At 37.2% G+C, this 22,485-nt stretch overlaps 1 protein-coding gene across 2 annotated transcripts in view; it reads left to right on the top strand.

Moving 5' to 3' along the window:
* The window catches only part of LSAMP (limbic system associated membrane protein), a 665,273-nt gene that overhangs the window by 355,126 nt on the left and 287,662 nt on the right, over positions 1 to 22,485 (top strand). The gene's annotated exons all lie outside the window — the stretch shown is intronic.

The following is a 22,485-nucleotide window of genomic DNA, read 5'->3' on the forward strand; positions in this document are numbered from 1 at the left end:
AAGCACATAGCAAAGGCCATAGCTGTTGAAATAATTTGGAACAAAGTAACAAGAACACAATGCTTAGAACCATTTGAAGTCCACTTCATCAACTTTTAGGTACTGGATGACTCTTGTTGAAGTCTTGGTTTTTATCTTCAGCGTAAAAAATATTACTAATTATCTGTTGTTGTGATAGTAAGTATAATTTGGAAATAAAAATTTCCAGGGGCCTGATATCCTCTCAGCTGGCCAGCTTTCTTTGTAATTTATATCTCCATTTAATGGTAAGTTATTTGTGAGCAAATCTAATGACAAGGATTTGCAAAGTTATTGGGGACAATCTGCTTCTAGATTGGGGTTTCTAAGGGCACATCTGAGTCATGGTTTTATAGGACAAAAACCCTAAGTGGCATACGCATGCCCCCAAACTATAGCTCTCATGGGTCCCTTTCTCATAATTGCAGAATGAGAACAAAGCTGATCAGCTGCACAGTTTTATTGCAAGCGAAGTCAAACCACTAGCAGTTCCAATCCATCTATCAGAAAAGATCTAAGCACTAACAAATATTAGGGCTGTGTTCATGTATTCTTGATTTACAATTTTATGTAAATTTAATGCAAATTAGGCATGGCCCTAGGGCTCCTGTCAGGATTCCAGTGCAGTCAGTGGTGTGGGAAAGTTTGACTGTAGCTTCTATTAATGTGTTATGGAATTGATTATTGCAGCATTTAAATTATTGCTCTCCCAACTCCTCTGATTAATAGATTGAAACTGGAGTAAAATACATCAGAGACTGCCTGGTCCAGAGGTGGTTTAGTCATGTGACCTCTATCTTGGTCCATTTGCGATGGCTGACAGCTTCATTTTATTGCTTGTAAAAGGCATGTCTACGGACTTGCAAAGTTCCTATCATAGTCAAAGCATAGAATGTTTTCCTCGTGGTTTAGTACAGAGTGCTCGAGCTCCATAACATGGTACATCAGGGCTTGGATCTCAGGCAGCCCATTTAAACGTGTAAACATAACCAGAGGTGTGTAAATACGTAAATGGGTTAATTTACCAGCTCCCTCAAAACCACAAGCACACATATATTCTCTCTCTGTGTCTCTCTGTCTCTGTCTTTCTGACTCTTTCTCTCATGCACACACACACACCTGCCTCAAAATAAAAGAAGTTCTACCATATGCAATGGCAGAGGAAGCCTAGATACCTAGTTTTATGGCCAGCTCCATATTACATTATGAGATTCCTACACAATTTTAATACCTTTATAGCCTTTAATGTCATTGGAAAGCCCTAGACACCACAACTGGAAAATGTGTATGTGTATAATACTAAGTAAAATTGGGCAATTTGAGTATTATATTCCTTGGATTCTAGGTGAGGAAACAATTTCCTTAAATTTAAGTTACTTGCTCCAGGTCACATAGAGAATTCAGGGAGTAAGTTGGAGCCAAGCAGGCCAGGAATCAAATCTGAAGCACTTTCTACTGGAAGGGAATTTTTTTTGATAGCTTTAAGAACTAATAGATTTATGTTTAAATCAGCTGTTAGCACCAAATGCCCCATATCCTTCCCCCCCCATTTTTTTCTTACTTATCTGCATACATTTCAGTTATGAACTAAATGTGCTAATCCTGAGAGGGTTAGAGCTGCAGCATAAGTGAAATTAACTTAAATTATCTTAATATTAAGTGATGGAAAAGAATCTACTAAGTGCCATGTACTTTTATTCTGTTGTGTAGGAGAAATTTTTGTCTACACTTTACCATTCTTCTAATGGTCTAAGAATTAAATTGACATGAAATAGATTAACAGAGAAAGTAAAATTTAATTTCATATGTGTGGGAAATCCACATAAACATGAGAGTACAAAGACAGCCAGGTAAAATGAGTATACATATATATATATATACACCCCAGAACTAAAGAGAATGGGCTGCTGGACTGGGAAGAAAATGGAAGGAAAGCAATTCGCAGGAAAATGAAAAAGAGTCAATGTTTGGTAGCAAATATTACTGGGCCATTCAGAAACAATGGGACATAGAGAGGTCGTTGATCCACAGTGCTTACAAGGTTCCTCCTTATCGACCACACCTAGTTCATATTATACTGTAGTTATTTATGGTGATAGCTCTCTTGCTGGAGCAGCTCCTCCACCTAAATTTTTGTAAGCAATTAGGGGGAAGGTCAACATTTCTTCCCAAGTCTTTAGGTCTGGATTATTTTCAATTCCAATAATCTGCATGCCAAAGGTACACATTTTGGTGCAATTCTTTCTGAAAGCTGTAGTTCTTTGTCCCATTTGATTCTAATAAAATTATTATTAATTAGATGTTAATAACTTTATTAAAACTGTGCAAAAGCTTAAACTTCAGAGACAATAAGGAGTCTGCCCAAGGCTGCCTGTTCTCTTAGGACAGCGTTTCAAACCCGTATCTATGTGATTTAAGACATTATTGTATTTTTTTAAATCACATTGCTGTGGAAAAAATAAGGAGCAACAAAGCCTATACTTGTAAGAAATATGAAGAATGGATCTTCTCCTCCTTGAGACTGAGTCATGAAGAGGGATTTTTCTGACAAACTATATGGATGTTGCCATTTTATATCTTGCACCAGATGGCTGATCCACTTACCCTTAGGGCATTAAATGTGGTGATTATATCAGTGGTTCCATCTCCCGTGCTGCTTGTTCGGACTGTTTCCTCTGCTTCCTACTCTGTGCCTCAACCCTATGTGTTCATCACATCAAAGAATCTGTTTCTAGGTATAGCTGCCACTCTTCTTCCCTCCAACCCCATCGCACCTTCCTTCAAAATGTAAGAGTCTTTTGAATTTTTCAAATTCTGCCTTGCTCACTCTCCATAGTTTCTGTGAATCCAATTTAACTACCCATTAAATAAATACTGCATTCTTTTTCCTTGCTTAATGGTGAGGCCACCTTTAGCTCTAAGTTGCTATGAGATATCAGTAAAGAATAGCAGTCAAGAATGTGGGCCTTGAAGTCATACTTCCTGCTTCGTATCTCAGTTTTCTTTCTTTCTACTTAAATAATTTTGGTGATAAACTACTTTGTTTCTCTAAGGCTCAGTTTTGTCATGTGTAAAATAGAGATAAAATTCAAATTTTAAGTCTGCCTAGGCCTACTGTAAGGATTAAATTAGATGATCTATGTAAGCGCCTAGCCCTGTGTCTGGATATCCTGTGTTTTCTTTCGCCCATTAAGATGATAATAATGGTGATCGTGATGATGGTGATGATGGTGATGATGGTGATGATGGTGATGATGGTGTTATGATAACCTTGTTGCTGCTGCTGCTCCAGTATTTGTCAGAAGGCTCACTTTTGCCCTGGGGGTACTACCCAGAATCTAACAGCTGCTTCCTTGTATTGCCTGTTACCCTTGTGATAGGCTCTTTCAGCTTTTATTTTAGATCCCTCCCATCCATTTTCTTCAGTTGTCCTTTTCCTTAGCATTCAGTCTTTGGCTTTACTTATTTAGGATTCTAAAAGGCTTCTTAAACCAACATCACTTTTAAATTCTTAGTTACATTTATTAAGAATATTTAAGGAGAAAATTCAGCATGCTTCAGCAACACTTGGAGGGTTTGCTAAATTTTAGATTGGTGAAACTCCCCAGAATTTCTGATTAAGTAGTTCTGGGGACAGGGGCTAATATGCATTTCTTTTTTTTTTTTTTCTGAAATTTATTGACAAATTGGTTTCCATACAACACCCAGTGCTCATCCCAAAAGGTGCCCTCCTCAATACCCATCACCCACCCTCTCCTCCCTCCCACCCCCCATCAACCCTCAGTTTGTTCTCAGTTTTTAACAGTCTCTTATGCTTTGGCTCTCTCCCATTCTAACCTCTTTTTTTTTTTTTTCCTTTACCTCCCCCATGGGTTCCTGTTAAGTTTCTCAGGATCCACATAAGAGTGAAACCATATGGTATCTGTCTTTCTCTGTATGGCTTATTTCACTTAGCATCACACTCTCCAGTTCCATCCACGTTGCTACAAAAGGCCATATTTCATTTTTTCTCATTGCCACGTAATATTCCATTGTGTATATAAACCACAATTTCTTTATCCATTCATCAGTTGATGGACATTTAGGCTCTTTCCATAATTTGGCTATTGTTGAGAGTGCTGCTATGAACATTGGGGTACAAGTGGCCCTATGCATCAGTGCTCCTGTATCCCTTGGATAAATTCCTAGCAGTGCTATTGCTGGGTCATAGGGTAGGTCTATTTTTAATTTTCTGAGGAACCTCCACACTGCTTTCCAGAGTGGCTGCACCACTTTGCATTCCCACCAACAGTGCAAGAGGGTTCCCGTTTCTCCACATCCTCTCCAGCATCTATAGTCTCCTGATTTGTTCATTTTGGCCACTCTGACTGGCGTGAGGTGATACCTGAGTGTGGTTTTGATTTGTATTTCCCTGATAAGGAGCGACGCTGAACATCTTTTCATGTGCCTGTTGGCCATCCGGATGTCTTCTTTAGAGAAGTGTCTATTCATGTTTTCTGCCCATTTCTTCACTGGGTTATTTGTTTTTTGGGTGTGGAGTTTGGTGAGCTCTTTATAGATTTTGGATACTAGCCCTTTGTCCGATATGTCATTTGCGAATATCTTTTCCCATTCCGTTGGTTGCCTTTTAGTTTTGTTGGTTGTTTCCTTTGCTGTGCAGAAGCTTTTTATCTTCATAAGGTCCCAGTAATTCACTTTTGCTTTTAATTCCCTTGCCTTTGGGGATGTGTCGAGTAAGAGATTCCTACGGCTGAGGTCAGAGAGGTCTTTTCCTGCTTTCTCCTCTAAGGTTTTGATGGTTTCTTGTCTCACATTTAGGTCCTTTATCCATTTTGAGTTTATTTTTGTGAATGGTGTGAGAAAGTGGTCTAGTTTCAACCTTCTGCATGTTGCTGTCCAGTTCTCCCAGCACCATTTGTTAAAGAGGCTGTCTTTTTTCCATTGGATGTTCTTTCCTGCTTTGTCAAAGATGAGTTGGCCATACGTTTGTGGGTCTAGTTCTGGGGTTTCTATTCTATTCCATTGGTCTATGTGTCTGTTTTGGTGCCAATACCATGCTGTCTTGATGATGACAGCTTTGTAGTAGAGGCTAAAGTCTGGGATTGTGATGCCTCCTGCTTTGGTCTTCTTCTTCAAAATTCCTTTGGCTATTCGGGGCCTTTTGTGGTTCCATATGAATTTTAGGATGGCTTGTTCTAGTTTCGAGAAGAATGCTGGTGCAATTTTGATTGGGATTGCATTGAATGTGTAGATAGCTTTGGGTAGTATTGACATTTTGACAATATTTATTTTTCCAATCCATGAGCAGGGAATGTCTTTCCATTTCTTTAAATCTTCTTCAATTTCCTTCATAAGCTTTCTATAGTTTTCAGCATACAGATCCTTTACATCTTTGGTTAGATTTATTCCTAGGTATTTTATGCTTCTTGGTGCAATTGTGAATGGGATCAGTTTCTTTATTTGTCTTTCTGTTGCTTCCTTGTTAGTGTATAAGAATGCAACTGATTTCTGTACATTGATTTTGTATCCTGCAACTTTGCTGAATTCCTGTATCAGTTCTAGCAGACTTTTGGTGGAGTCTATCGGATTTTCCATGTATAATATCATGTCATCTGCAAAAAGCGAAAGCTTGACTTCATCTTTGCCAATTTTGATGCCTTTGATTTCCTTTTGTTGTCTGATTGCTGATGCTAGAACTTCCAGCACTATGTTAAACAGCAGCGGTGAGAGTGGGCATCCTTGTCGTGTTCCTGATCTCAGGGAAAAAGCTTTCAGTTTTTCCCCGTTGAGGATGATGTTAGCTGTGGGCTTTTCATAAATGGCTTTTATGATCTTTAAGTATGTTCCTTCTATCCCGACTTTCTCAAGGGTTTTTACTAAGAAAGGGTGCTGGATTTTGTCGAAGGCCTTTTCTGCATCGATTGACAGGATCATATGGTTCTTCTCTCTTTTTTTGTTAATGTGATGTATCACGTTGATTGATTTGCGAATGTTGAACCAGCCCTGCATACCAAGAATGAATCCCACTTGATCATGGTGAATAATTCTTTTTATATGCTGTTGAATTCGATTTGCTAGTATCTTATTGAGAATTTTTGCATCCATATTCATCAGGGATATTGGCCTGTAGTTCTCTTTTTTTACTGGGTCTCTGTCTGGTTTAGGAATCAAAGTAATACTGGCTTCATAGAATGAGTCTGGAAGTTTTCCTTCCCTTTCTATTTCTTGGAATAGCTTGAGAAGGATAGGTATTATCTCTGCTTTAAACGTGTGGTAGAACTCCCCTGGGAAGCCATCTGGTCCTGGACTCTTATTTGTTGGGAGATTTTTGATAACCGATTCAATTTCTTCGCTGGTTATGGGTCTGTTCAAGCTTTCTATTTCCTCCTGATTGAGTTTTGGAAGAGTGTGGGTGTTCAGGAATTTGTCCATTTCTTCCAGGTTGTCCAATTTGTTGGCATATAAGTTTTCATAGTATTCCCTGATAATTGTTTGTATCTCTGAGGGATTGGTTGTAATAATTCCATTTTCATTCATGATTTTATCTATTTGGGTCATCTCCCTTTTCTTTTTGAGAAGCCTGGCTAGAGGTTTGTCAATTTTGTTTATTTTTTCAAAAAACCAACTCTTGGTTTCGTTGATCTGCTCTACAGTTTTTTTAGTTTCTATATTGTTTATTTCTGCTCTGATCTTTATTATTTCTCTTCTTCTGCTGGGCTTAGGCTGCCTTTGCTGTTCTGCTTCTAGTTCCTTTAGGTGTGCTGTTAGATTTTGTATTTGGGATTTTTCTTGTTTCTTGAGATAGGCCTGGATTGCAATGTATTTTCCTCTCAGGACTGCCTTTGCTGCGTCCCAAAGCGTTTGGATTGTTGTATTTTCATTTTCGTTTGTTTCCATATATTTTTTAATTTCTTCTCTAATTGCCTGGTTGACCCACTCATTCTTTAGTAGGGTGTTCTTTAACCTCCATGCTTTTGGAGGTTTTCCAGACTTTTTCCTGTGGTTGATTTCAAGCTTCATAGCATTGTGGTCTGAAAGTAAGCATGGTATAATTTCAATTCTTGTAAACTTATGAAGGGCTGTTTTGTGACCCAGTATATGATCTATTTTGGAGAATGTTCCATGTGCACTCGAGAAGAAAGTATATTCTGTTGCTTTGGGATGCAGAGTTCTAAATATATCTGTCAAGTCCATCTGATCCAATGTCTCATTCAGGGCCCTTGTTTCTTTATTGACCATGTGTCTAGATGATCTATCCATTTCTGTAAGTGGTGTATTAAAGTCCCCTGCAATTACCACATTCTTATCAATAAGGTTGCTTATGTTTATGAGTAATTGTTTTATATATTTGGGGGCTCCGGTATTCGGTGCATAGACATTTATAATTGTTAGCTCTTCCTGATGGATAGACCCTGTAACTATTATATAATGTCCTTCTTCATCTCTTGTTACAGCCTTTAATTTAAAGTCTAGTTTGTCTGATACAAGTATGGCTACTCCAGCTTTCTTTTGGCTTCCAGTCGCATGATAAATAGTTCTCCATCCCCTCACTCTCAATCTAAAGGTGTCCTCAGGTCTAAAATGAGTCTCTTGTAGACAGCAAATAGATGGGTCTTGTTTTTTTATCCATTCTGATACCCTATGTCTTTTGGTTGGCGCATTTAATCCATTTACATTCAGTGTTATTATAGAAAGATACGGGTTTAGAGTCATTGTGATGTCTGTATGTTTTATGCTTATAGTGATGTCTCTGGGACTTTGTCTCACAGGGTCCCCCTTAGGATCTCTTGTAGGGCTGGTTTAGTGGTGACAAATTCCTTCAGTTTTTGTTTGTTTGGGAAGACCTTTATCTTTCCTTCTATTCTAAATGACAGACTTGCTGGATAAAGGATTCTTGGCTGCATGTTTTTTCTGTCTAGCACCCTGAAAATCTCGTGCCAATTCTTTCTGGCCTGCCAAGTTTCAAAAGAGAGATCAGTCACGAGTCTTATAGGTCTCCCTTTATATGTGAGGGCACGTTTACCCCTTGCTGCTTTCAGAATTTTCTCTTTATCCTTGTATTTTGCCAGTTTCACTATGATATGTCGTGCAGAAGATCGATTCAAGTTACGTCTGAAGGGAGTTCTCTGTGCCTCTTGGATTTCAATGCCTTTTTCCTTCCCCAGTTCAGGGAAGTTCTCAGCTATTATTTCTTCAAGTACCCCTTCAGCACCTTTCCCTCTCTCTTCCTCCTCTGGGATACCAATTATGCGTATATTATTTCTTTTTAGTGTATCACTTAATTCTCTAATTTTCCCCTCATACTCCTGGATTTTTTTATCTCTCTTTTTCTCAGCTTCCTCTTTTTCCATAACTTTATCTTCTAGTTCACCTATTCTCTCCTCTGCCTCTTCAAGCCGAGCTGTGGTGGTTTCCATTTTGTTATGCATTTCGTTTAAAGCATTTTTCAGCTCCTCGTGACTGTTCCTTAGTCCCTTGATCTCTGTAGCAAGAGATTCTCTGCTGTCCTATATACTGTTTTCAAGCCCAGCGATTAATTTTATGACTATTATTCTAAATTCACTTTCTGTTATATTATTTAAATCCTTTTTGATCAGCTCATTAGCTGTTGTTATTTCCTGGAGATTCGTCTGAGGGGAGTTCTTCCGCTTGGTCATTTTGGATAGTCCCTGGCGTGGTGAGGACCTGCAAGGCACTTCCCCTGTGCTGTGGTGTATAACTGGAGTTGGTGGGCGGGGCCGCAGTCCGACCTGATGTCTGCCCCCAGCCCACCGCTGGGGCCACAGTCAGACTGGAGTGTGCCTTCTCTTCCCCTCTCCTAGGGGTGGGATTCACTGTGGGGTGGTGTGGCTCGTCTGGGCTACTTGCACCCTGCCAGGCTTGTGATGCTGGGGATCTGGCGTATTAGCTGGAGTGGGTAGGCAAGGTGCTCGGGGGCAGGAGGGGCAGGCTTAGATCGCTTCTCCTTAGGTGATCCACTTCAGGAGGGGCCCTGTGGCAGCGGGAGGGAGTCAGATCCGCTGCTGGAGGTTTGGCTCCGCCGAAGCGCAGTTGGGTGTTTGCGCGGAGCCAGCAAGTTCCCTGGCAGGAACCGGTTCCCTTTGGGATTTCGGCTGGGGGATGGGCGGGGGAAATGGCGCTGGCGAGCGCCTTTGTTCCCCACCAAACTGAGCTCTATTGTCAGGGGGCTCAGCAGCTCTCCCTCCCTTTGTCCTCCAGCCTTCCCGCTTTCCGAGCAGAGCTGTTAATTTATGACCTCCCAGACGCTAAATCGCTCTTGCTGTCGGAACACAGTCCGCCCGGCCCCTCCGCTTTTGCAAGCCAGACTCGGGGGCTCTGCTTGGCCGGCGAGCCGCCCCTCCGCCCCGGCTCCCTCCCGCCAGTCCGTGGAGCGCGCACCGCCTCGCCGCCCTTCCTACCCTCTTCCGTGGGCCTCTCGTCTGCGTTTGGCTCCGGCGACTCCATTCTGCTAATCCTCTGGCGGTTTTCTGGGTTATTTAGGCAGGTGTAGATGGAATCTAAGTGATCAGCAGGACGTGCGGTGAGCCCAGTGTCCTCCTAAGCCGCCATCTTGCCGCAACTCTCGCTAATATGCATTTCTAACGTATTCTCAGGTAATAATGATGATGCTGGTATAAGGACCACGCTTTGAGAACCACTAATTTAGAAGAATTGTATACCTTAAGAACATCTGGGGAAATATTCATTCGTAATTTCATTTAATTTCAGATAGTGTTGTACCCCCAAATACTCCTAAAGTGTTACACGCCCCCCCCCAAATACTCCTAAGATACTGCAATGATATCCCTGGGCATAAGATAGACGATAGGTAGATTGACAAAAACCTCACATTTCATGGTAATATCTTAGGCCCTCCAAAACTGCTTACCTAGCTTAGTTTTGTCAAAAGAAATTCTCCTCTCTTCCAAAACTGTCCATTTTCAGGTATTGAGGCTGAAAAGAAAATGTTGAGACATAAAAACCACTCTGATTTCAAAAATCTCAACTTTATAAATTTTTAAGTATTTATACTTTATGTTTCTTAGGTTTTGTTTTCTCAATTCCTTTTCTATGCATCAGCACCATATTAGTGACTATTTAACATCTCCCACATTTTTCTCTAAGTTTTTATCAGTTCATGAGGGTCATTACACATAAAATATCCAGTGTTGAAATAAATATGCTGCATGGTTCACTAAACTCAATATTCAGCTAAATGACATCTCTACACACCTTTCTCATGAGATATACAGGTGAAAGTTTTGCATCAGCAAATATACAAATCAGTAATGATCTCTGGGTTGACTTGTGATTAGTGATATTAAATGTTGCATCTGTGGAAGCAATGAACATTCAAATATGAACATACATTTGAGATACTTAATGAATGGTGGGACTCATATCTAAAGGCAGATACTTTGGTTTCCACACCAATTTCTTTACAGATTCTGAGACAAAAGATTAGGAAAACATCACTATTAACGTTAATAAAATAAACAGAGCACTTTGACACATTTCCTATTAATAATGTATTTTTCTTCTAGAAAGGTTATCCACCTATGGTGTGTTTTTTCTGATCATGCCACAGATGAAGGCACTTGCATTTACAACGTTTCTCTTTGTGTGATCCTCACTTAACCTACAATAAAATCAACATTTTGGTTTATTATACTAGTCAAAATATAGATTCCTGTGAACCATTCCCAGAACAATTGAACCAGAATCCCTGGGAAGACAGCCAAAATTTGCAAATACACTGCGTTCTGCAGATGATTCAGATATTTGTGAACAACCAAGATCTACTATGCTAGGGATCTAAGCAATTAACGAGAGGAATTTGCTACTGCCTGCCTGCTCATTTTCCTATATAACACAGCATCAAATTGTGTCTAAAGTTATGTGGAGCAGGTACTAGAGCCTTTTAATAGAAAAATAAAATAAAAATAAAATAAAATAAAATAAAATAAAATAACCTACGTACTTCTAGAAAACAGATGTCCTTGAGTGCTGGGAATAGTGGCCCCCAGAGTGCGAATTTTTTTAACTATAACATTAAGAATCTCCATGTATATGTAAATACAAAGGACACCCTAACATGACAGGATTTTTAAAGTGTGAGACTTATTTTTAAATATACCATTCACCATCCCTTACTACATTAATCATATTTTCAAATTTTTATTGCATTATTCTTGAGCCAGCTATCCATACAAGAATGGTAATTTCCATGTTGTATCTTTTGCTTTCTTTTCATGCTATTCTAATTTGATTACTGGTGTTTTAGAAATGGCCTCATTTGCATATAATAACATTGAGGATATGTTTTTTTAATTGGTTTTTGAAATGTATTTGTAAGTTAATATTTAAATTTCACTGTAATATTAAATACAATGTCAGACATTTTTCTCACCACTGTGACTCCAGTCATATACATTGATTCTGAGAATCTATTACTTGTAAGGAAATTTATTGCATAATTACCTTAATTAAACCAATATAATTATGGGAAAAATATGAAGGTGGGACTTCCTTTTAAGACCATGTTTGGCCTTTTTTTTTTCCTTTTTCGAATCCACACACTTAAAAAGCCCAATTTCTTGTACCACATTAATTTTAGAATATCTATATTGACTTCCAACTGTAATGTCCATAGATTCCCTTTTAATTTAATAATTAAAAATTCAAATATTAGAAACACAAACTTATTTTTTTTCATGAATATTAGTCTAGAACTTATTGTTTCTAAGATTTAAATTCTTAGAAGCATTTTAAATCCTATTAAACATTCTAATTCTGATCTAAATGTATTACCCAGAACTCCAAGCAAGTGTCCTTTTTATATCTCATAATCTATCTTTTTTTCCCTTCTTTCATTACAGTGTTTCCCTTTTATCCCAAGTTTTTTTTTTCCCATAGTTTTATTTACCCACAGTCAACTGTGGTTTGGAAACAGATGATCCTCCTTCTGACACATAGTCAGAAGGTCAATAGTAGCCTAACACTTCATCACAATGCATGTGTAATTCACCTCACTTCATGTCATCACATAGGTATTTTATCATCTCATATTATCACAAAAAGGATGAGTATAAGAGAATAAGATATTATGAGGGAGAGAGATAGAGACCACATTCTTATAACTTTTATTATAGTATATTGTTATAGTTGTTCTATTTTATTATTAGCTATTGTTTTTAATCTCTTCCTGTGCCTAATTTATAAATTAAACTTTATCATAAGTGTGTATGTATATATGTATGTATGTATGTATAGGAAAAAACATAATGCATGTAAGGTTTGGTACTATCCATGATTTCAGGCATCCACTAGGGGTCTTGGAATGTATCTCCTGCAAATTAAGAAGGGGACCACTGTACTTACTTTATTCTCCTTTCCCTTACATCTTTCTTCTTTCCTTTCTTTAATTAGCATTATGCTACATTGATTATTTTTTCAGTAACTTAACATTGCCTACAAAAATTCATGTAAAATATTTGCTACTGCATTCCAATTGAACTTAGCCTGGAGCTCTTTACATTTTTAAAGCAATCTAATAAAATAAAGAATTTTAAATCTTCTTCAGTTGGATTTGATCTAGGGTTAATTCTGTTGGTTATTGAGAATCTTGATGATTAACTGGAATTCTCATTTGGAGTTTCTATGCTGAAGTGTGCTATTTTTCCTACTCCTCAGCTTAATTTTTTAGACAATATAGCCTCTTGATTGGCTATTAAAAGGCTAGGTTCTGACTATTAGGACATCAGTATCTACATTAGCCATCAGAAAGGTAATGTAATATAGGAAGAAGTGAAAGTTTGGGGCTAAAATATTTGTGAATAGTACTTTATTGGGGAGTAGAAATTTTTATTTACCTTTCAAAGTTCTTCTAGTTAATCTAAGAATCATATTGAATGAAACAAATTAGCAAGAGAAAAACAAATGTTTAACAACATGTATACCTTCTGTATACATACAAGAGACCCAGTAATACTGAGTAACTCCCCAAAATGCCCAAAGCCATCACATTGAATGCCATCCTCAGCTTATGACAAAAGGTGTTGTCAGTGGGGAGCCAGTTGTGGAAGGTTACCAGGAAAAGCACAGTAAACCAGAGTTAAGATTGTTGTGCAGATCTAAGTCATGCCTTCTCTAGTAATAAGAGTTTCTAGAGATTTAGAATCACCCCCCTCTTCCTGGTACATCAAAGGAGACACCCATAAAAATGGAGATTTTCCTTACAAATGTAAATGTCTCTTACAAAAAGATAACTTCTACGCAGTTTTCAGAGCTTCTATTTTGTTTGCGGTTTTAAGTTGATATTCCACCTGTGGGAAGGATTCAAATTTCATTTAAATCAAGCCCATCCACTCAAAATTAATTACTATCCCCAAGTTCTCTATATGTATCTGCAGTCCACCTTTTAGACATGAAATTAAGTCAACTATTTACATCCACATGCTTTCTGTTCTAACCTGCATTTGTCCTTCCTGAAGATGACAAAACAATAAGGGAATAGAGACAAAGTTATTTTAGAACCCAGAGTTGGCTCCGTGTAAAAACCCAAACTCCATGAAAAGAAGAAAGCCACCTGAAGACAGATGCCAATAAATGATCAGCTATATTCAAATCTTGAATCATTATACAATTATACTAATTTTAATGCATTATGGTCAGAATTTAATGTTGATTAGGATGTTTTTGGGAGTGGAGATTCATTCCATTTTGGAACTGCATATGCTAGTTTAGATACATCCAATCTATACTACAAGTTATTTTCCTTACATTTACATAATATCACATGGGACAATTTACAGATGTGCTAGTTTTTACACAGATATTTTACCTATTAAGATAAGGATAGCTACCTTTACAAATATTCTAAATAGTACTGTAAGCTAACTTATGTTTTCTATACATTACCAAAAACAAAACAAAACAAAACAAAACCTGTGTACTTTTAAAAATAATAAAGGCAACTTTTTGAATTAATATATTTAACTTTCAAGAAAAATGGCATATATATATTTATATATATTTTAAGACAGAGGTACTTTCATTGTTTTAAGCTTGCTCTATTAGGTAACATTTATTTTTTGCACATTGAGATGATTTGGGTTGTCTTTTTTTTTTTTAAGAGCTGTGTTCATTTATTTAATGTTTATTCATTTTTGAGAAAGAGAGAGACAGAGCATGAGTGGGAAGAGGCAGAGAGAGACAGAGGGAGACACAGAATCTGAAGCAGCCTCCAGGCTCCAAGCTGTACACACAGAGTGAGTTGTAGGGCTTGAACTTACAAACCATGAGATCATGACCTGACCCAAAATCGGATGCTTAACAGACTGAGCCACACAGGTGCCCTGATTTCGTTGTCTTTTTTTTTTTTTTTTTTTGAGAGAGAGAGAGAGAGAGAGAGAGAGAGAGAGAGAATGAGCAGGGGAGGGGCAGAGAGAAAGAGGGAAAGAGAGAATCTCAAGGAGGCTCCATGCTGTCAGCACAGAGCCCAAAGCAGGGCTCAAACTCATGAGCCATGAGATCATGACCTGAGCTGAAATCAAGAGTCAGACACTAACTAACCGAGCCACCCAGGCACCTCATGGATTGTCTTTAAAATTTGTCAAGTCCTAGGTCTGCTTCAGTGACAAAGTAAAAAACAAAACAAAACAAACAAAAAAAAAACAATAACAAAATACAATAAGGTCTTTTTCCTCATTTTGAATCAAAAAGCTAATAGGCAAGCTGGAGTGTGGTGGGAAAGCAGCTATACTCAACCTGTGCCAGGGCCCACCCAAGTGGGGTACAAACACCAGAGGTCCCAGGGCTCACGAATGATGGACATATGCATGGGGAGGCAATCATGGAGGATTAGGACCCTAGTTACATGCAAGAGAATTGAAAAAGTTAGTAAATATCTTGAGGATAATGATAACCAGTTTTTCATGGTGGAGAAGAGAAGTATCAATATGCAAAAGGAAAAGCCTAAATGAACAGAGTAGTGTTGGATCAAAATTGGAGTTAATAGTGTTTATTCATGAGTTTTAATGGAATAAATAGGTAGGATATGTAGATAGATAGAAATATATATGTATATGTGTGTGTATATTTTCTATCCTAGCCAATTGAGAGGACCTTGGAGCACTTATACTCCAGTATCAATGAGCATACCTAGCATCCAGTTGTTGGTTTTAGAATATCACCCTAACATAGGCAGTAATTTCTTTGACATCAGCCATATCAACATTTTTCAAGATATATCTTTTAAGGCAGGGGAATGAAAGCAAAAATAAACTATTGGGACTACATCAAAATAAAAAGCTTTTGCACAGCAAAGGAAGCCATCAACAAATCAAAAAGTTAGCCTAATGAATGGGAGAAGATATCGGCAAATGTCACATCCAAAAGGGGGTTAATATCTAAAATATATGAAGAACATATGCAATGCAACACCAAAAAAACACAAAAAAATCTGATTAAAAACAGGCAGAGAACGTGAATAGACATTCTTGTAAGGAAGATGGCCACAGACCCATGAAAAGATGCTCAACATCATTCATCATCAGGGAAATGCAAATCAAAAACACAATATGATATGACTTTATATTTGTCAGAATGTCTATTATAAAAAAGATAAGAAATAACAAGTGTTTGTGAGGATGTAGAGAAAAAGGACCTCCCATGTGCTGTTAGTGGGAGTGTAAATTGGTACAGCCACTGTGGAAAACAGTAAAGAGGTTCTTTCAAAAACTAAAAATAGAAAGACCAAGCAGGAGTTAAGATGGAGGAGTAGTAAAGGAACCCTTTCTTGTCCCTCAAACACAGCCAGATAAATATCAAAATATTCCGAGCATCCAAAAAATCGACCTGAGGACTGAGAGATCAAATTCCACATCTAGATAGAGAAAAACAGCCACATCGTGTAGGTAGGAGCTGCGGAGAGTAGACCTCGGGGAGAAAAGAATTGCAGGTGCTTGAAGGGGAGGGAACCCTGACCATAGAGAGAGAGGGAGGGAGGGATGGAGGAAGGGAGAGAGACAGACAGAGAGAGAGAAGGCAGTGCACAGAGGACTGCACATGAAAAACTTTTCCCACCACCATTGACTGGGAGAAGGAGAGAAGCTATCATAAGTTTTTATAAGCAGTGGAGCTCAAAGTCTAAAGTTTTAGAAATTCATGCCATTGGTGGGGTCATACCTGGCAGACTTAGTGGTGCTCCTGTGGGAAAAGAGGAAAGAGGAGAGATCACAACCAACACTACAGAAATACAAACAATTTTAAGAGAATATTAAGAAAAATTATGTGCCAACGAATGGGACAATCTGAAAGAAGTGGATAAATTCCAAGAAACATACAAACTACAAAAACTGAAACATGAAGAAATGGAAAATTTGAACAGACTCATAATCAACAAAGAAATTGAATCAGTAATCAAAAATCTCCCAACAAACAAGAGTTCAGAGCCAGATGGCTTTCCAGGTGAATTCTACCAGACATTTAAAGTGGAGTAATACGTGTTCTTCTCAAATTGTTCCAAATAAATAGAAATGGAAGGAAAACTTCCAAGGCCAGTATTACTTTGGTTCCAAAACTAGACAGAGACCCCTCTATAAAGGTCTGTAAAGGGTAGGCCAGTATCCCTGAAGAACATCAATGCAAATATTGTCAACAAGATACTACCATGTTGAATCCAAAACATTATGCCTACTACTATTTTCAACAAGATACTACCATGTTGAATCCAAAACATATTCAACATAATGTTGAATCCAAATTCTACATTAAAAGAATTACTTACCACAATTAAGTGGGATTTATTTCTTGGCCTAGGGGTGGATCAATATTTACAAATCAATCAATGTTATACAACACATTGATAAATGAAATGATAAGAATCATATGATCCTCAATAGATGCAGAAAATGCATTTGACAAAATACAGCATCCATTCTTGATAAAAACCCTCAACAAAGTAGGTATATATGGAACATACCTCAACCTCATTATGGCCATATACAAAAGACCCACAACTAATATCATCCTCAATGGGAAAAACTGAGAACTTCCCACCTAAGATCAGGAACAAGACAGGGATGTCCATCACACCATTGTTATATACCATAGTACTGGAAGTTCTAGCCTCAGAATCAGAGAACAAAAAGAAATAAAACACATCCAAATCTGTAGTGAAGATGTCAAACTTTCACTATTTGCAGATGACATGATACTCTAGAAAACCCAAAAGACTCCACCAAAAAATTACTAGAACTGATACACAAATTCTGCAGTCACAGGATATAAAATCAATGTGCAGAAATCTGTTGTATTTCTATACACCAGTAATGAAGCAGCAGAAAAAGGAATGAAGGAATTGATCCCATTTATAATTGCATCAAAAACTAACATACCAAAGGATAAACCTAACCAAAGAGGTAAAAGATCTGTACTCTGAAAACTATAGGAAACTTATGAAAGAAATTGAAGAGGTCACAAAGAAATGGAAAAACATTTTCTGCTCACGGATTGAGAGAATAAACATTATTAAAATGTCTATACTACCCAAAGCAATCCACACTTTTAATGCAATCACTATCAAAATACCACCAGCATTTTTTACAGAGCTAGAATAGCTCACAAAATAGCCTGAATAGCCAAAGCAATGCTGAAAAAGAAAAACAAAGCCAGAGGCATCACATTTCTGGACTTCATGCTATATTACAAAGCTATAATCATCAAGACAGTATGGTACTAGCACAAAAACAGACAAGTAGATCAATGCAACAGAATAGAAAACACAGAAATGGACCCACAACTATATGGTCAACTAATTTTCAACAAAGTAGGAAAAAATATCCAAAGGAAGAAAGACAGTCTCTTCAACAAATGGTGTTAGGAAACTGGACAAGAATATGCAGAAGAATGAAACTGGACCACTTTCTTTCACCATATACAAAAATAAATTCAAAATGGTTGAAAGACCTAAATCCTTCAAAATCCTAGAGGAGCACATAATCAGCAACTTCTTTGGCCTCAGCTGAAACAGCTTCTTTCTAAGCATGTGTCTGGAAGCTAGGGAAACAAAGGCAAAAACTATTGGGAAAAAAATGAACTATTGGGATTTCAAGACAAAAACTTCTGCACAATGGAAGAAACAATCAACAAAACTAAAAGGGAGCCTATGGAATAGGAGAATATATTTGCGAATAACATTTCTGATAAAGGGTTAATAACCAAGATATATAAAGAACTTATCAAACTCAACACCCCCCGAAAAACAAATAGTGTAGTTAAGAAATGTACAGAAGCCGTAAACAAACATTTTTTTTTTCCTAAAGAAGACATCCAGATGACTAACAGATACGTGAAAACATGCTCAACATCACTCATCATCAGGGAAATATAAACCAAAACCATGATGAGATTCCACCTTACACCTTCCAGAATGGCTGAAATTAACAACAGAAGAAACAACAGATGTTGGCTAGGAGAAAGGAGAACCCTCATACACTGTTGGTGGGAATGCACAGTGGTACAGTCTCTCTGGAAAACAGTATGGAGATTTCTCAACAGGTGAAAAATAGAACTACCCTATGACCCTGCAATTGCACTAGTAGGTATTTACCCAAAGGACACAAAAATACAGATTTAAAGGTGTGCATGCACCCCAATGTTTATAGCAGCATTATCAAGAATAATAGGGTGCTTATGTGGCTCAGTTGGTTAAGCATCTGACTCTTAATTTGGGCTCAGGTCATGATCACATGGTTTGTGAGTTTGAGCCCCACATCAGTCTCTGTGCTGACAGCACAAAGCATGCTTGGGATTCTCTCTCTCTCCCTCTCTCTCTCTCTCTCAAAAATAAATAAATAAATAAATAAAATAAAAAAGCCATTCATGAAGCTTCAATAATATAAAAACATTGAAGAATAAATTAAATAATCAACATAGAGAACCTAATGCAGAAATCAATATTACTACCAAAGAGAATAAATGTGGGTTTTTTGTGTGTGTCTGTTTCTTATTTGTTTCTTAATGGAAGAGAAATACTTAATTCTTGAATGGACACAAATAATGTAAGATGGCAGTGTTCCCTAAGTTAAATATAGAATATTTTTATGTATCTAAAATTTACGTGGAGAAATTTTGGATTGAAATTATACTAAACTTATCAAGATAATTATGAATACGTGGGCACAAATAGCAATATGTTTTAAGTGTTTTATTGGGGCAGGAAAATTTTGTACTGCAAGATACTAACATGTTTTATAAAGATAAAATTTCACAACACTGTATTTTTGAGTAAAGGATGACCAAGTCCACGGATATAAATGAATTGTAAAACACTATCACATGTATTTAGAACACATATGATCTAGAATTATTTAAGATCATGGAGAAATTCTTATTTAATGGATGATTCTGAATAACTATTTAAAGTAAATATAGAATTATATTTTTACTGAACAACCACTCATGACAGTTAATACCAGATGTCTTAAAGATTTAAAAGTAGAAAATAAAGGAAAAGGCTGAAGGAACCATCAACAAATAAGTATCTCAGCAAAATGAGGAAGGCTTTCTTAACATAAAAACGAGTGAAAAAATTATAAAGAAAATGGATAAATTTGACTATGTATATATAAATTTATACAATTAAGAGAAGTGATGAAGTGACTTGAAATATGCAAAAAAAAAATAAAACTTTAATGTCATTGGTACATGACTAGATTTCAACAGGTCAATATATAGAGAAAAAGATCAATACAATGTGTCTAAAATTTGTCTACGGGCATAAAATCACCAGTTTATAAAAGGACCCGTGGAAATAGCAAACAGATGAAAAACTGTTAAAATCTCACTAATAAATAAGGAAATGCAAACTAAAACAACAAATTGTTAATTTTTAGACTGTTAATACTGGGAAAGGGTTAAAAAAATGTGGCTAGCCTGAATTGTCAATCAGTATGACAACTGATGCTTTTCTATCTCCTTGTGGAGAGTGTAAGTTAGTGGAAACTTTGCTAGGGTATTGTAGGAATATTGATCAAAGTTTTAAAACACATTTGTATCATTTGACCCAGTAATTCCGCTTCCATGAAAATCCTCTGGAATGCAAACAGATTTTTGAACAAAGTGGTCATCACTGAATTATTTTTAAAGAAAATTATGAAAACACCCAAAATAATCAGAATAAGAAATGAGGAAGTTAAACTGAGGTCATTTCCTAAGTAGAAATACCATTAGAATAGACATTAGAGTAACTGCCAGCACTCAAACCTCTTGGCTATGTCTAGAACTTTTGTCCTTAAGTATTGGGATGCAGACATTACCACCCAGTGTAATAGCAGAAATAAAATACAAACATTCTCAAAAGTATGGCTTAGACATGAGATCCAGGCCTTCAAACGTGCACCTGCCACAGACTTGGAGTTATTAATAGACACAACTGATACAAGAAACTGGTAATTGGTGGCACCTGTATAAGTGAGTTTATATCTGGCAACACTTGTATCACTGATGTCTCACTAAGACTGAGAGCCATGTTGGTAATGACGAAAGCCATGGCATTTCGTGTTCAGATTCATCAGCAGTCATGCTTCCCTCATGATTTTTTTTGGCACTGTTCTGGGTTTGCAGGCTTCCTAGTGATATTGTGAGTTGTAGTGAGTTCCTTCTGTGTACAAGATAACCAGAGATGTTTTCTCTTTCTTTAAAAAAAATTTTTAATATTTGTGTATTTTTGAGAGACTGAGCAGGAGCGGGGGAAGGGGCAGAGAGGGAGACACAAAATCTGAAGCAGACTCCAGGCTCTGAGCTGTCAGCACAGAGCCTGTCTCAGGGCTTGAACCCACAAATTGTGAGATCATCACCTGAGCTGAAGTTGGAGGCTTAACTGACTGAGCCACCCAGGCGCCCCTCTCTTTCTTTAACTAAAAACTCTGAGTTATACAATGAAGCAATCATTAACTATCATGCTTTATAAAACAATTTAGTACATGATAAATGTTTGCTACATATGGTTAAGTGAAGTGGCAGGTTACAAAAAAGTATCATCCATAACCTTGATTTTGTGAAGTGTAATAAATATACACATCATAGGCACTCATACATCCACTGGAAAAAAAAAGAATGTAATATACCAAAATCATTTTTACAGTAGTGTTCTTAAATTTATGTATTTATTTTGAGAAAGGGAGAGAAAGCAGCGGAGGGGCAGAGAAAGACAGGGAGAGAGAGAATCCCAAGCAGGCTGCAAGCTCAGCACAGAGCCTGGCATTGGGCTCAATTCCTGTGACCATGAGATTGTGACCTGAGCCAAAATCAAGATTCTATCACTTAAGCGACTGAGCCACCCAGGCACCCCAATAGTAGTTGTTTTTAATGTTGTCTTTATAGTCAATTTTTATGTCATTTAGTTTCCAAATTTGTGTGTGTGTTTGCATTATCTTTGGAGAATAGCTTAAAACTTGTTAAAATAATACAAGTGATTATTGAAAGGGCAGAATTTCAGAGTGAAATTTCTCTTTGGTGCCTTCTACCTCAAATTTTTTTTTCTCTAACCTTCCATCATTCCCTTTCCTAAGTGTTTTTATATCTTTTGTTTTTTCCATAGTGGAAGCAAATTCATAAAATTGTCTATTTGAAAAATGACGAGGCCTTAATTTCTTATGTTTTGCAAAGATATATTCTTTCTAAAAGAGATATTTTAAAGATAATGTTAAACACACACACATACCCACTTACAATTACAATGTCTTTGGGAGAAGGAAAAAAAATGATTTCATGTAAAAAAGACTTTGTTGGGGCATCTGGGTGGCTCAGTCAGCTAAGCGTCCAACTTTGACTCAGGTTATGATCTCACGGTTTATGAGTGTGAGCCCCATGTCAGGCTTTGTGCTGACAGCTCAGAGCCTGGAGCCTGCTTCAGATTCTGTGTCTCATTCTCTCTCAGCCCCTTCCCCACTTGTACCTTGTCTCTCTCTGTCTCTCAAAAATAAATGGGAAAAAAATTAGAAAAAGACTTTGTTAGTTTCCACATATCAAGTACAATTGTAGAATAAACAATTTTTCCATAAATTCTAAGTCTCCCTCTGATTTCAAAACAAATGAAACAGAATGAAAACAAAAACCTTCTTTCTAGATTTTTTTGGATGCTGCTTTAATATTGGTTTCATTTGCCTGTCTACCCAAGCTGGAGCCCTCAGTCTGACATTTCAGTGGCCTTCTTACTGGAATCCTAAATTCAAGTCTATTTGATCTTATCTTGTTTTGACCTCTTCAGTCCCTGGCCTTGGGGTAACTCCATTTTCCTTTTCTCCATCTTTTATAAAGGTTGCTAAGAAACAGTATATCATAGCATTTTACTGAGTATCCTACAAAGTCATACTAATCTCAACTGAGTCCTCATGCTTTACAGAAATCTCCATTCATCACTGGCTGATTTTTAGCTCGATTGTGTAAAACATTTTTTTCTAA

This window comes from Prionailurus viverrinus, chromosome C2, assembly GCF_022837055.1.
Source record: "Prionailurus viverrinus isolate Anna chromosome C2, UM_Priviv_1.0, whole genome shotgun sequence".
NCBI classification, from domain to species: domain Eukaryota; kingdom Metazoa; phylum Chordata; class Mammalia; order Carnivora; family Felidae; genus Prionailurus; species Prionailurus viverrinus.